This window comes from Peromyscus maniculatus, chromosome 18 (assembly GCF_049852395.1).
Source record: "Peromyscus maniculatus bairdii isolate BWxNUB_F1_BW_parent chromosome 18, HU_Pman_BW_mat_3.1, whole genome shotgun sequence".
NCBI lineage: Eukaryota > Metazoa > Chordata > Mammalia > Rodentia > Cricetidae > Peromyscus > Peromyscus maniculatus.
The window spans coordinates 45,326,792-45,343,345 of NC_134869.1; the positions used below are offsets into that span (position 1 = coordinate 45,326,792).

At 39.4% G+C, this 16,554-nt stretch overlaps 1 protein-coding gene across 5 annotated transcripts in view; it reads left to right on the plus strand.

The window, feature by feature from the left end:
- Positions 1 to 16,554, plus strand: part of Slc16a7 (solute carrier family 16 member 7) — a 162,524-nt gene that overhangs the window by 18,349 nt on the left and 127,621 nt on the right. For 2 of the 5 annotated variants that reach the window (XM_076554145.1, XM_076554144.1), the window contains exon 2: positions 4,746 to 4,810. The exons of the other annotated variants lie outside the window; for them this stretch is intronic. The gene's annotated coding sequence lies outside the window, so the exon portion shown is untranslated. The remainder of the gene's footprint in view (positions 1 to 4,745; positions 4,811 to 16,554) is intronic. 5 annotated transcript variants of the gene reach the window in all.

Genomic DNA, 16,554 nt, shown 5'->3' on the forward strand with positions numbered 1-16,554 from the left:
GACAGGGCAGCCAAAGCAGGTTTGGTACTAGAATGATATTTGACGTGGAAATTGACTTCATTTTCTGTGTAGACATTTAGGAATATATAATAATTTTGTGATTCTTTTCCTATTATATATTTATACTTGTAAAGTGATTATAATGAAAATCTCTACAAACCCATTGCTTTCCATCATCTCTAAATTTTAGATATTTAGATATTTAGATTTTAGATTTCTGAAATCTAAATATCTGATTTAGATATTTAGACTTTTAGAGTGGTTTTCTTTAACAAGCACTTCCTGTTCCAATGCACATTCACCTTTATATAACTGGATGTCATGGCATGCCCCTTTCCTTCTCAGATATATAGGATCCAAAGGGGGGACTTCTTTAACAATTCCAGATTTGCGTTGAGTTAATTGCAATTTAGTACCATGGGTTACTTCACATAGTCTCACCTTAACAAATTGAATTATGAAATCAAAGAATCTTAAAAATTGTTTACCTTAGTATTTGCTCAGTATTGCTCATGAGTGAATGCCCTTCAATCTGTGAAACACTATAAAATGGCTTCAGCTGAAAGAATTTTGGGAAAACAGTGAACTCACCACCATACAAGTAGCTATTTTTTTCTTGGACAACACCCTTGCTTATGAATTTATTTTAATATTGCATTGAGAGTGAAAGTACCTCTGCCTTGTATTCTTTGTGTTGTCACAACTTTATTACTCTCTGAATTAGGCCTGTGACCTCTTAGTGACCAATTACGAGGCTCCATGCCTGTCCACACACCCCGTGAGGAAGCCATGTATATCAGACTTGGCCTTTGGAGCTGTAAGACAGCACTCTCCTGGGCTGGTGGCGGTGTGGCACCTATGCAGTGACAGTCACTGGGTAAGGAGGGGGGTTAGAAGCATGTGTGTATATAACAAGTCCATTATGATAACGAGTTACAGTTCTTGGGCACCGTTCTGAATACTTCATGTGTTATTTTGTCTAATCCATACACCTAGGAGTGACTATTGTTATTTCCTTCTGCTGATTTCCTAGAAACAGAACCAAGACATTAAAACATAATATGATTCACTAATGTTCACCAAGTTTATAAATAATAAAGATGATGTTTGAAACTAGATGTTCTGACCCCACAGTCCACAGGCTAATACCTAGCCAATATTCCTGGCAGCTGAAACATCCAGGGCCCATGGGTGACAGAAAGTGTAGCTACTTAACACCTTAGCTGGGCAGTAGAAGTCTAGGTTGCTACATCACTGGCAGAAAAGGGATTACATATTATGTCCTTCATAAAGCAATACCTTTCTAACAAACGACAAGTTAACTGATAAACAATACAGATGTAGAATTATAAACATATATGTGTTTATATAAATAGTGACTATATATAATGACTATGTATAAATAATTCTATGCACAACACAGGACCTTAATTTTGAAGATCCTAAGCCTTAGGCTGATGTAACTCATTTTACTCTTAAGTGAAGAGTAGGTAGCTGTATAGAAATGATTGGTCCAAATGGGTGTGACCTATAAGTAATAAACTGAAGAGACTCTCAGCAAGATGGGTCTGTCCACATTGTTGGCTTCTATATGTCGCATTCCTTCCTCCCGCTTATGGTGTAGAATTCTTTCTAGAATGGAAGTGGTTTTTATCAAGTGGTCTTATTATGACTGGCAGTGAAGCACATGTGTGTGTGTGTGTGTGTGTGTGTGTGTGTGTGTGTGTGTGTGAGAGAGAGAGAGAGAGAGAGAGAGAGAGAGAGAGAGAGAGAGAGAGAGAACAAGCAAGAGAAAGAGAACGGTAGGGGGGAGACAGAGAGAAAGAGACAGGGGCATATAGAGTGTATGGGTGCATGTGCCTATGTATATATGTGTGTGAGGCCAGAGGCCAATGTGGGAGTCACCCTGTACCATTCTCCACAATTTTCGAGACAAGGTCTCTCACCAAACCTGTTGCTCACCTATTGGTTAGACTGGCTGGCAGCGAGCTTCGGTATTTTCCTTCTCTCCTACCCAGTACTGCAGTTACAGATGTTCAGGCCTGCCATGTCTGGCTTTTTATCCAGGTTTTGGAGATCTGAACTGAAGCCTTCCTGCTTGTGCAGCTTGGTGCGCTATTGACTTGAGCTCACCCCCTTAGACAATTTCTTTATGGCCAATCCTTACAGACAAATATTAGGAGGGGCCAATGCGGTGCTGTTGCCTGGCATTGGGGATAATGGATTCTGGTTTCTCCGCCCCTTCTTTGGGGGAAGATGAACAGTAGTTTCTGTGGCTTCCTTGTGCAGAAAAGAAGGGGCTGATGATGGAAGGCAGGAGACAGACGGGCAGGAGAAGGTCGGACACAAAACTTTGTTTCTGACACTTTAATTTGGAAAAATCATTTTCTGAGCCTCAGCAGTATTTTTATTTTTTTCTCTTCCCTTCAACTAAACTGAATAGATTTTGATTTGTTGGTGCCAAAAATACCTGTCCGTGAAACAGGATTGATTATGTATGTTATTCTGAGTTTTGCTACCAGAGGGGAGTCTCCAAGGATTATAGACTCAGTGTTCAAATTCTAGATGGAAAACAAAACAGGTCAACTTGGAAAATTATCTCCTACTTAGTATAACAGCTCTTTCCTCTGAGAAGTCCAGGTAATTATTGGCTGTACAATGAGGTGTATTTATGAAAGACTAAGACAGCACAATATTGTCAGTCTGCATCAGCATTAGCATTAAAGAGTCAGGTGTGACCTTGCCCAGGGGGTGAAGATATTTTTCTTGCCTGTGAATCTCAGAAGGGATGGCATTTGTCTTTACAGTTCTATCAGTCTGAAAAGTTGGTGACTATGGATGGGCCCTTCTGATTGCCTCTGTTCTTGATGTCTGTCTGCGGGGCAGAATAATGTTGTATGTCTCCAATGACGGAAAAAGAAACAGGAAGTTGGCTAGAGAAGATGAGTGAGGTCCTTGTAGAAGAGGTGGAAGCCTTAAGCATTTGGGAGTAAGAAGAAAATTAACAGAAACACTTCCACAGAAAGGAAGCACACAGGATTATTAGTGAGGAACAGATAACACACAAGAGTTCACCCCTCTACAGTGGAAGAAACACATAGTTTTTATTATCCCCAATATTACCTTTCAACAACTTACCATTCACCCTGGTTTCTAAGCTCAGTGGCTTTTGGTTTATTCATTGGTTTGTTTGACTATGCACACTTGGCTTGGGATGGCATTATTAAGCCAAGTACAGTTTGGTATGAGATACAATGTATAATTTTCTCTGCTAGGAACTGTAAAGCTCCTTGAGTGGTACTCCTTAATGACAACTGGAGGGACTTCCCCCACCTTACCCACCCCCCAGTGCTGGGAATTGAACCCAAGACATTGCTTGAACTGGAGAGCGCTTTACCATTGAGCTACACTCCCAGCAGAACTTCTAGTAGTGAGGCTTTAGCCCAGGGGCCCCTTAAGTTCTCCCTGAAGTCTAGACATCTATTTGTGTGTGTGTGTGTGTGTGTGTGTGAGAGAGAGAGAGAGAGAGAGAGAGAGGGGCGGGGAGAGAAAGAGAGAGGGGGAGAGGGGGAGAGAAGGAGAGAGAGGGAGGGGGGAGAGAGATTGAGAGGATTCTAGGCCTGTGTTCATAACCTGTGTTTCACAATGTCACATCCCTCTGCTTTGGGGGTTGGTTTATGGTAGCTCCCAACACAGTCTATTGATTATATTGAGTTTTCTGCCTTTGCAGCCCACAGTGAGTTCTGGAATTGTGCCATGTTTCCTCTAGTCTCTTTCCTTGGGTAACAGAGTCCTTGCTTCCCTGCCCAGGTGCTGAGATCCTGGTATCTTAGAGTAGATCATGTCTGGGAAGGTCTCTGTGCTACCTGAACTTCATGTCCTTCTCATCTCCTGGGCCAAGTATGGATTCCTCTTTCTAACTGACAGCCATGCTTCTATTTTCTCTAACATTTAGTCTTGTCTGCCTAGCTCTCTGGGACACCCTCTAATCAATTTGACTTTGCCTGAATTTCCAAACTGTTCTCCTTTTATTGTTAGATTACAGAGATTATGACAGGGAAACAGAGTATGTGGTCAGAACACAAGTTTGTTTCAAATGTGAGGAATGCAAAGATCATTTTTTTAATTATTATTTAATTGTAGCCTAAATTTTCTCTGGTCCCAGGTTCCTCTGATCCGATCTGGCCCTGTGGTCTCTCTGCCACTTATAAAATAATCATTCAGAGGCTTAATGTTATTTACAAACTCTATAACTTATAGCTTTAGCCACTTGCCAGTGAGCTCTTTCATCTTAAATCAACCCATTTCTATAAATCTATATGTTGCCACATGGCTGTGGCATCACCTGTCTGCTGACATCTTCTTGGGCAGTGGGGCTCATATCTCTCTGCCTCTGCCTTTCTTCTTTCCTCTCTCCTTAGATTTCCCGCCTGCCTCTAAGCTGCCTTGCCATAGGCCAAAGCAGCTTATTTATTAGCCAATGGGAACAACATCTATTTACAGTGTACAGAAAGACATCCCCCAGCATTTAATTTTTATTACAAGATTTTTTTTTCCACACAGAAGCTAGATAAGTGCATGTTTTCAAATGTCCCCAGTTAGTGTTGGACTGGGACAGAGGCAGAGGATGGTGCAGAGGATGCATGCCTTTTTATATTTATATATTTTATATTTATATTTATAACCTTGTCTACTTTTCCTCCACTGCTGCCCAGTCACTTCCCATTTGATCTCTGATTATTCAGGGTGAAGTAAATGGGAAAATGAATGCCCCAGTCCCATTAAGCCCTGCTTTCAAAGAGAGAAGATTGTGAGTGTCCTTTGAGCTTCTCACGTATGTCACCGAGTGCGCGGGGTAAGGTAAAGACAGGTTGTTAAGTGAGCTAGAAAACTGTCTTCTAATGAAGCAGAAGCTGATGGTAGAAGCACCCATTTAATTACATGTTCAAACATTACTATCAACCTACTCAGATGTTGCTGGGATGCCACGTAATCCACCATCATTTTTCTTCTCCTTTGAAAAATTTAAGTTGCAGTCGGCCTTCTCTTTCACTGGGGCTGTTTAAAATAAACATGCAGAAGTTTGTCAAATGCTTCAGTCACACAATATATTGATAGAGTAAGCCAGATTATAATTGTCTTTTCCCATCATCAAGTACTTGATAAATCTTTGTGCATTTTCTAGATGGTTTTAACTTCTTTAATTTTACATGTAATATAGATCTTGCATAGTTTTTATATATACATATTGCAGTGACATTATGTTGGATTAAAACTTTGTTTCTACTTCTTTATAGTATATCTCCACAAACGGTTCTAAATTTTAATAGATGAATTCATTGTTCCTACTGTTGTGTTATTTCTGTTTGTTATTTTTGTGTTTCACTGATTACATCTCTTCCAGTTGGTAGAGTGAAAAGTGATACCCTACATGTGTTTCACCTCTGTGTACTACACTTTTATGTAATGAATCATTTTTCAGTGATTGTTCTGGTGTTCATTTATTCCCACCATAGGAAGAAATACTCCAGTGCCACATTTCCCTATGTAGATGGCCATTTGTCCTAAAACTATAGCTTACATGCAGTGTGTGTGTGTGTGTGTGTGTGTGTGTGTGTGTGTGTGTGTGTGTACCTTTGTAATTGGTCCAAGCTAACACTAGTGTGTCGAAATGTCATGATCATACAGCTTTATGATGAGGCTTCATCTTTGGTAATGTGCATGACCTAGCCCCCACCTTGGTTCCTCTTTAGAAATAGCTTTGCTTCCCTTGGTCTTGATCTGTATCTCATAGATATTTTTGACTTCAGCTATAAAATAGAAAATAGCGATGGGATTTCCTTCATGTCACGATCCCTTTAAGATCTATGTTTCCTGAAATCAGGACCCAAGAAATGCTTCTTTATTTCAGATTGGCCAGTTTATTTCTGGAGTTAATTTGTGCAAGATGGTCTTTGTAGTTCAAAACTCCATTGTTGAAAATATCTAAACATTTATAAAATATGAAAAACAATAAGAAAGTATGAAACATGTAGAGGATAAAATTAACTGGCAAGGGAAACTGGGTGGTTAAAAGGATCTCTCAGGTTTCTTTCCTTAGATATTTGGTGCACTGGAGTCTCAAAGCCCAAATGATACATCTATATGAGAGAGAGAGAGAGAGAGAGAGAGAGAGAGAGAGAGAGAGAGAGAGAGAGAGAGAGAGAGAGAGAGAGAGAGAGGCATGGAGATGGAGACAGAGACAAATGTGTGAGGGGGGAAAAGAGGGAGGGGGGAGGGGAGGAAGGAGAGAGATAAAGAGAGGCACCTAGCAAATGCAGAGAAACCAGTCTACTTGTAAACTTGGCAGTTGTCTAAGGGAACAAAAAAACATAACCTGAGGATCTGTAATCAACAGTCATTCTTCAAATGATGGTGGAGTCCAGCATGTTTCAGAAGATCCACAGTCTACTGTGCTTGATAATGCCTTAGGCCCTGGCAGAAAGAAACATAAATTCTTAACTAGCAACCCAACTTAGCTCACCCTTTTAATAATTCCCACATGATAAAGATCCAAACAATGCTCATTTATAAGAGCTTCTTAAGCAAGAACCAGGGGAAGCAACAGATAAAATCGTCCATAAAGATGTTCATCATAAACTTGCCATGCATTTGCAACAGGAAATGATCTCACCCATCCAGTATCTACCACAGCACACTGATTCAGTCCCCCCATAGATTACTTAAAATTCTTGACATATAAACTGCAATTGGCTTAGCCACATGTATAGATAGCAGAAACAAACTAGTTAACAAATGTGTATAGAATGATTAGATCAGTAGCTAGACTGCCTGACTATCTCAGCTCCAAATTTAACTAGATTTACATCCTTAGAGAACTTTCCTGACCACCATCCAACTCATCTTCTTTCTTCAGTAAATGGAGATAATGACTAACCTAGTCAGCCTAAGGATTCTAAGTTTCTACGTGGACAAGTGAGAGGAATCTTTCCAATATAGCATTCATTCAATAGCATTATTATTTTTTTCCCTTGAACTTGATAGGGTCTATTATCTGTGAGCTGGAGTTAGGGACATTTGACACAAACATGTCTAGACATATTTCTTTAGTGCCATCTAGAAGCAAGTAGAATAATGGATGGCAATAACCGGCATTTCTAATACAGATATGAAATAGAAATCAAACAATGAACCAGGCTGGGTAAAAGTTTATTGTTTAAATTCATTTATATATGAAAAATTGAGTGCTAGAGTTGTTAGCCAAAGAGGCAAATTTTGTAAAATTTATTGACAATTATAATATGTGTAAAACTTACAAATGGAAGTTTTCCTATTTCAGCGTATCATGTATTTATTCATAATTATTGACAGCATTTTATATGTCAGCCCAACAGAAGTGGGCAAGTATGTGTAGATTTGTTACCAACACACACACACACACACACACACACACACACACACACACACACACACTAATGTATATGTTACTAACACATGTACATATATACATGTATACTAACATATATAGATATATACACATATGTGCTTATGTGTGCATTAGTAAGAATAATCAGACTATAAAATGAAAATCATGAGTATTTTAGAGAAATGAGTATTTGTGGTACCAAAATTCTAAGAAAATTATTTCAAAGAATAATTTTTTGTTCATCCTTTGAGCATCTGAGGCTTTGTGTTTGTTTTGAGGGAAGAACATGTGATTTAGAAGTGACGGTGTAGACTGAGACTAACTTGCCACAAATGAGTACAGTCAGTCATGTTCTGAGTATTCTCAGGACTTAGGTAACTCAAAAATGAATAATAAAGCAATCAGTAAGTACTTTCGGTGGGCTCTGCCTTCTCCATGGTCACAGTGCACTCATGCATTCGTCTTACTAATCTTAGCTGGACCACTCTGTGGTTATCAATTTTACAGATGATTACTACTGAGGTTTGGGGACTTTGGGGACTGTTTGGCCGTTGAACAACAGAGGCAGGGTTGGTCCAGACTTGGACACGGGAGTCCTGCTCCTTGCTGGGGAGTCTCACTGTGGAGCAAGCGTCCAGTTCTCGTCATAAATGAGCATCCTACTGTTTCTGTAGGAGAGCACACCCCTGAGGCCTGGCTGACTCAAATCTGCTCACTTTTCCTTTGCTTGCCTTTGCTTCTTAACTGCCAAGGTTATAACTCATGGCAACTTGGTCAGATTAAAGGAAAAGTCTAGTCTAATGCAGACAAATGCTCCTTAGATTTTTAAATCCTTTGCCAGTGAATAAAATGGATTCAAGCTTTCATCTGAATGCGTAGCATGTAACAGTCCACACCCACCAAGAGACTATTCTTTAACGTTCATAAATATTTATAAATACGACTTAATATCATTTTTCTACTTCCTAGAACATGGGTGAGAATTGTTAGAAGTACTCGACCTTTAAGTGTGGAGTGTTTAAATTAATTCATGTTATTACTTCAGTTTCACAGCTGACTTGTCTTGTAAATAAAACTTTTCCCTCATTAGAAATGAGGCCAATCCTGCAGCTTCCCCACAGGTCCCGTCTCTTTCACACCACGCTATGCTCTCACACATTGACCCAGACCCCAGGGGGAATCTGTGCAAACTAGTGAATTAAACCAGAAATAATTTCCTGTGGCATTGTGTCACAACCTCAGCGATGAAAAAGAAATCTATTCAGTCCTTTGCACTTAATTAGAAAAAAAAAATTAAATGAAATCTTCTAGAAATATTTAAAGTTTAATAGACCAGTATTCAGAATTTCTAAACGGTACCAATTTCATGTCTACCTCTTTGTTAAGTGGTGTTATGGAACTCTCTCTCTCTCTCTCTCTCTCTCTCTCTCTCTCTCTCTCTCTCTCTCTCTCTCTCTCCTTCTCTCCCTTCCTCTCTTCCTCTCTCGATTGTATTTTGTGATGTTTGTGATTAATTCTGCTAGAGAGAAACTTCAGCCTCAATAATTTACTTTTAGCATTTGGATAATGACATGCTTTTTGCCCACAGGTATGCCAAGGAAGTAAGATTAAACGGGACACCTTTCTTGTGGTACATACGTCATTTCTACTCACTCCCCATTCTCTTTGATGTGCGTGATGCCTCCTCTTCGCCCTTATCTCCTTCCTGGAGACCCCTTTTCCCTCTGTTACTTGGACGTTTGCCTATACCTTTTCTCGTGTTTCTTTTGTAGCAATACATCTTTCTTCACTGTCATGTTGCTGGAGAGCTTCTCTCCAGGTTCCACTAATCCCCACAGTCCCACAATCCATGTATAAAATAATCACTCAGACAGTTATCTTACTTATAAACTGTATGGCCATGGTAGACTTCTTGCTAACTGTTCTTATATCTTAAATTACCCCATTTCTATAAATCTATACCTTGCCACATGGCTGGTGGCTTACCGGCGTCTTTACATGCTGCTTCTCCTGGTGGTGGCTACAATGTCTCTCCTCCTCCTTCCTGTTTCCCCAATTCTCCTCTCTCTTTGTCCCGCCTGTACTTCCTGCCTGGTCACTGGCCATCAGTGTTTTATTTATATAGAGCGATATCCACAACACTGTCAGGTGAGTCCTGCTAAGCTGGAAAGGTTTCTGGGCTTCTGTTCTTGCTCTACAGACTTTGGTAGTGGCCCTCTTGAGTGACCACTGGCGCATGGGCTCTTCTCGATACCATGGCTAGAACGACAGACTCAATAATCAGCATGTAACCAGTGTTCAATGAGGAAAATGCCAGGGTCGTTCTTAACACTTACCACACTACACTTACACTAAATGCTTGGCCTCGATGCATTCTTAATTTTAACATCTTTTCTTTCACTGTTGCTGTCTGAGCTGTTGAGAAATTTTACATCGTCTTTCTGAATTACCCCACTACCCATCTATTTTCTCATTATTATTATTTTTTGATTCTCCATTGATACTGAACTAATTTTACAAGAAATTTCATCAACTCTTATCCTTGTACCTGGTGATCATCTACAGTGACCACGTGGATAGGGCTGTTGCAATCCTTAACTTTGTTTTTATCACATGCTGTCAGATACCATTATAGGCTTTTTCTCTCACTTCACACCCCTTCTGATCGTGGTGAAAGCCGTCACATGCTGCCTGACCCTTCAATCATTAAATCTGCATATTTTGATCTTACATCAGAAATGACTTCTCCAAACTTCTACTCAACTTTTCTTCCATGACCCTGCCAATTCTTACTTCCTCTACAAAGTCATTGCAAGGTCCCCTAGGGAATATTGGTTGCTTTCAAGCAGACTTCGTCTAAGCTTTAGCACATTTGACTCTAATTATATGCTTCTATATCTGCCTCTGCTATTATGTAATGATAGAAAACAAATAACACCCCTTTCCTATGTTTCCACCATGCTCTTGCCTTTGGGACTGCTGCATGGATAAATCCTCAGTTGATGACTAAATAACTCAACCGGTTAATTAATATCACACAATAAGCTAGTCAAACTAAATTTTTCCCAGAAGTCAAACTGGCTTAGAACTACATTAGCTTCCTCCATAATACTTTTGCCCATCTTCATTTATATTGCTTACACGTTATCTGCCAGTCAGCATATCTCTCTCCATGTTTATGTTTCCTTCAATTCATACCATATAAGCAAATATGAGCAACTATTTTGCTCAAATAACAGACATTTATTCAAGGTAAAGACAGTTTCTGATGAGTGTTCTCGCCATCTTCATTTATTGGGGGGAAGGAAAGAGAGAGAGGCCAAGTTTCCTGGACTCAGTGTGTGCTTGTTTGCAAGCACAAATACAGTATCATCTCACTTGCATTCACAGCCTCTCAAAGCTCTGTCATATAATGGCATCTCGTTTAGGACTGTAACATATAAATTTATGGAAGCACAAGCCTTTAGCCCACAACATTCTGCATCTAATTATACCCTTTGTTCTCTATTTCTGCTATGTTGTCCAGGGTAGAACTCAGCAATCATTCATTGTTTTATCAGGTATCTATGGTTGGTTCTCACTTCACAGTTGCATGTCTATTAAAATGACATATTCTCAAATTCCTTAAATGTTGTATAATGGCCACTGTATACATAACACAGCATACTTGCAATGTTTTAATCATAAGGAATAAGATGAAAGACAGTAATCTATTTTATGAGCAACTTTTAAATAGAGTGGAAGTGACTGACATCTTAAAATAACTCATTTGTCTTAAAAAATAACACTTATGTGAGAACTTGAGTTTCTTTGAAAAATTAAAACAAAGTAAGCATGAGTTTCTTAAACTTAAAATCTATTATTGCCCTTCTCTAGATTTTCATTATGTCTTTTTGGGTGCCAACTTTTCACCTGTCATGTAATCTGTATCTATCTTGTTCTTGCTGGACATCTCTAATTCCAGTTTCTTCACTGAGGCTCAGTTAAAGGACTCCAACCAGAAAATTGTATTCCTTTTGGATCTTCATAGTTCTCATTAAGTGATTAAAATCTTAAGAACTCATTGCGTGCTAAACTTGCTTTTTAAATTTTTGTGCCTATCCAGACCCTTTGACCATGGTAGGGTTCTCTTTTCATCCTGTACAACTGATACTAAGTGTTACATAAAGTCATCCTAAATCAACATAAAATCATCCTAAATGTGAGCGTGTGGTGAAACAAGGGAGGAAGCAGAGAGAACGCGGTGCTGTGTAAGAAGCCATGCATCCGACTCTCCTCTCCTCTTTGGATTTGCCTCTGAACTCCAGCCGGCGTGATATCACGTCTGTTTGCGGCTGCCTCCCTCTCCGTGCGGTGTGCTTCATCTCGGCCGAGCTCGGAGCCCGAGCCTCAGCCTTACCGCAGCCTCACATTGAGCTGAAGAGCTGGTCCGCCCATGGAATGCTCTGAAAACAGGAACCTGTTTTCTGCTTCTCGTGGCTTTGAACGTGCTATCTAGCACATTTTGTACCTGGCTGTGGGGAAACAGCTGGAAGAGCATGCTTCCGAAGTGCTGGCCACGTACCAGTGGCGTGAAAAGAAGAAATGTGCTTAGACACTCAGAGGTTCTTTCTTCATCTCGAGTGTGGGAGGCAAAGCCTCTTTCATCAGAGTGCCCTTGAAGCGAGTATTAGTGCAATGCATGTGGAAATGACTTGGCTTACTCTCGCCCTCAGATCAAGTCAGTTCTTCTCCCCCTGACATTAAACAAAACCACTCAGTGCAGAGCCAAATAATGCAGAGAGTCAGTCTCACAGAGTCAGTCTCTGACTACATGTTTTAAGACTTGTATGGCTATAAACGGCGGTGGTGCACGTCTTTAATCCCAGCACTCAGGAGGCAGAGCCAGGTGGATCTCTTTGAGTTTGAGGCCAGCCTGGTTGACAGAGTGAGATTCAGGAGAGGCACCAAAACTACGCAGAGAAACCCTGTCTCAAAAAAAAAAAAAAAACAAAAACAAAACAAAAACTTGTATGGCTACATGTGCCTTAAATTTTGAATAGATTTATTTTCTCATGATAACTGTTTCACAATAAAGTCATAATTTTGTATTCCCAGGGCCTAAAGTTTAAGGTGATTCCTTGATAACAGTTAGATAACTAAGATCAGTAGATTTCTAGTACATGCGGAATGAAAAGCCCTTGGTCATGGTTGGCAATGACGGGGATACATTTTGAGAAATGCATCATTAGGCAATCTTTGTTATTGCACGAACTTCAAACTTCATCTGGTGAACTTACACCCACTAAGGTTAGGTTAAAAAAAAGTTTCTTAAAGGATCTCTGGTAAAATGAATGAGCATGGTTCATAAGGCCTTATATATTTGCATGTTTGATCCAAAGTTGATGGAACTCTTTGGGTAGGATTAGGAGGTGTGGCCTTGGTGGGAGATATGTCACTGGGGTTGCGCTTTGTGGTTTCAAAAGCCCATCCCATTCCCAGTTAACTCTCTCCTGACTTATGCTTGTGGATCAGAGGTGAACTCTCAGCTACTGCTCTAACATTATGCCTGCCTGTCAATCTCCAAGTTCCCTGCCTTGATGGTCATAGTCTCACCCTCTGAACTGAAAGCCTTTAAATATATTTTTTTTCTATAGGATGCTTTTGACATGGTGTTTTTATTATGACAATTTAAAAAAATAACCTAGGCAGGTGGTTAGTAGCATGAACTCTAGTTTATAAATATGGGAACCACATGTAGCCAGGTTCCTTACCTTGCCCAGAATCACATGTGTAGGGTCATAGGCTTCCATTCTGTGCTGTTATATAACGCTTCAGAGCTGCGTGTAGATGACCTTGAAGCATGGGCAGAACACCTCCAACTGGTGACACTATATACCACATGAGCATTCTGAGATTTAACTTACAGATGTACAACACATGCCAAGTGAATTATACCATGTCTATTATTTATTTTAATAAGGAAAAATGTTCAAAGATATGGGTAGAAATGGGATAAGGGAAGCTTAACACAGTGCTGTTGTACTAGGAAGAGAGCATTGCCGTGGTTCCGGCCCTGGTGTAGAGGTGTTGACCTTGACTCTAATGACAGCACAGGTATGTGGGAATTCACTGGGGGAGACGGGGGACAGAAGATTCTTAAGGAAGGAAGGTTAGGGTCATAAGACAGACCTCCTGTGGCTGTTGACCCTGATAAATTTGTAATTAATGTGAAGGTCTCTTGCTAGCCTGTCTCAGCAAACTCTTTTGAAAAACTAGATTTTTTAAAAAAAATAACATGTAGAGGGCCTTAGGAGAAGATGCAAGAATGTTATGAAAATCAGTTTAAAGAGAGAATTTTGTCAAGTATTGATTTTTTTAAAGCGGGTCTCGGGGCCATCTCCTCCCTTCTCCCTTCCTTTTGTCTTTTTTTGCATCCCTCCCTCTCTTCTTCATTCCATTCCTCCTTCTCTCCTCCAAAAGAAATGGGCCTGGGTGTAAGTTAAACTGAGAGAAGGAAGCAGTTCCCATGAAAGGTTCTCGCTGGCCTCTTGTGGTTTCTGCATCCCATGCGTCTGGTACAGTTAGAATGAAACATCCCAGTTAGAACTCCTTCAGCTAGCATTAGTGAAAACTGTAGAATGCCACCAGAGTTCTCTTCCTGACGCCTCCGGCTAGAATATTCTCTGTGCATTATTTATTACTGCCGTGGAGCCATTAGCTTTTGCTATTAGAACTCTGCTTATACCAAAGGTGTTACGGCTGGATGTATGTGCTCCTGATTCTCATTACGGGCTGCTGACCTCTCCCTATAAATCTCAGCTTGGAGTTACCAGCTTTCTACTTGTTGGCCCTAATTGGAAAGTTCTCTGCTATATACAGATACAAAATGTACGATCAGAGCTTGAATTTCTGCCCCTTATTAACATTGCCTCTGTGACTTATTCCCTCAATTCTCTTTCCATTGGAAATCTAGCCGAAACAAATTCCTCAGCTTTGTATACAAGTGAGCTTAGGTAGAACCCATTATATACTGCACAATCCACTAACCAGGAGTAGTGATACTTGGGCAGTTAGAAAATGTTAAAATGGCTTTAAATAATTAAGTACTTGTACACCATTTTTTGAAACTGAGTAATCTAGATAAAAATTCATGGAGTTTTCAAAGTTGGAAAATTATTTTTGTGTTTGAAAAAAATTCAAGCATCAAGCATATAATACTAAATGGTGTGATGGATCTGTGGAAGATGTATACTAATTTCATGGAACTGTCCCTTCAGATGGACTCTATGGGCAAAGACTGATGGGTGTCCATAGGAGGAAGAGTGAATGTTACTGACTTCATCTATCAGAAGAAAGTATTTCCCTGACATAATATTTTTAATTTCTCATTAAAATAATATATTCATGCTGGGATATTTGCCAGGAGGCTATCATAATATTCATTTTAAGAAAAAGTATTAACTGTACCCTGTACTCAGAAACTGTTTAACCCAAGATGTCCCAGGACTGAGTCTTTACATATGACTTGACTAGAAGTCAGTATAATCCAGAGACTCATCTCTAGTATACACATAAAAGTGTTGATATATATACATACTTAAATAGTTACACTACTTGTATTTAAGTAGCATTTTAATAGTCATGTGGGATATTTTAAACAAATTTTATTCTCCTCAGATTTTTATCTTTTTATATTAAAAATAATTCTGAAGCAGTTTCAAAGAAGAGAAACTTGAACTCCACAATCTCATGAGATGAAGTTATCATTAACTTTTAAATTTAGATATGTGTAGAATTATTGTATCTCTAAGAAATTAAACATGATTACTCAAATATTATCCCATGTCATACAAGTACTAAAACAATATATAGCCTTTAAATAACCTAGGAAGTATTCATATTTGAAGCAGAAGAAACTGACTTTTAGTGATTAAGATTTTCAGGTTCACACAGCTCATCAATGATTGAACCAAATATGCAGATCACTTTTTTTTTTTTTACATATTCTGTAAGTAACTATCTCCAATCTTAGTAAGTGCAGTTAAAATCCCCTTCATGTTTATATGCTGGAGACCAATAGAACTCATAATAATCGCGTTGATCAATAGTTAACACATAGAAAACATTACTATAGATACTATATAGCAATTACTACTTATGGATATCTTATGAATTGTAAATATCAAATTAAAAGGAGGCCATGGTATTTTCATAGGTCTTGATGGTTTATTAAGTTTCTGGTCCTTTTTTGTTATCATCTGAGATATTCTATACCTTGGTGGTTGGACCCAGTGTGAGGTATACTAGTCAATTTTAATTTTAGCTTCAAATACTAATATAGTCACTTACCTTTCTATCCCATTTCTGTTACTGTGAACTATCAACTCAAGAGGATACATGTGGCAAAAGTTTGTAACCTCTTTTTCTTTCCTGGCTTGGACCTGAATAATTATTTTTAATATACTGATGTATTTTTGAAAGATTCTCAGTCATGTCAACATTTGGATCAGGAGTTGAGGACTCTTTTTTTTTTCCATAATACTCTTACCATTGTTACTATCTGAATCATCCAGGGTCTAGAACATAGGCCCAACAGAATACTTTTATAACAAAGAAGACTTATTAGATTGGCTTGTAGAATACTGTGTGGGAAGTCCAGTACCAGCTCCTTCACATGGGAGAGGCTGGGCACTAACTGCTTCATCCATGAGGTTGTGTGCTTTGGCAGTCCCAGTCTGGTGCTGAAGGACTGCAGGACTCCTGGAGCATCACTAGTCTTCAGTCGCATAGGAGGATGAAGGATGGTAGAGGCAGTAATAGGGTAGAAGAACTTGCAAACAACGTAGATGCACACTCTCCAGCAAGATGAAGCACTGGCAAGCAGGCAAAATAGCAAAAATGTTTTCCTTTGTCGTCTGTATATCTGGGCCACCACTGGAAGTGCTACTTACATTCAGGGTGGGTGTTCTCAACGTCAGTGTGTACAGGGGCTCTTCTCTTAGTCGATTCCAGATCTAGTCACGTTGACAGTGGAGATTATTCATCATGCTGTCTTTGTTCCTTCCTGGGGGAATTAATTTTCGGTGTGTTCCATCAATTTTTTGTTTACTGCAAAAAAAAAAAAAGCATTGTTGTACCCCTGACGA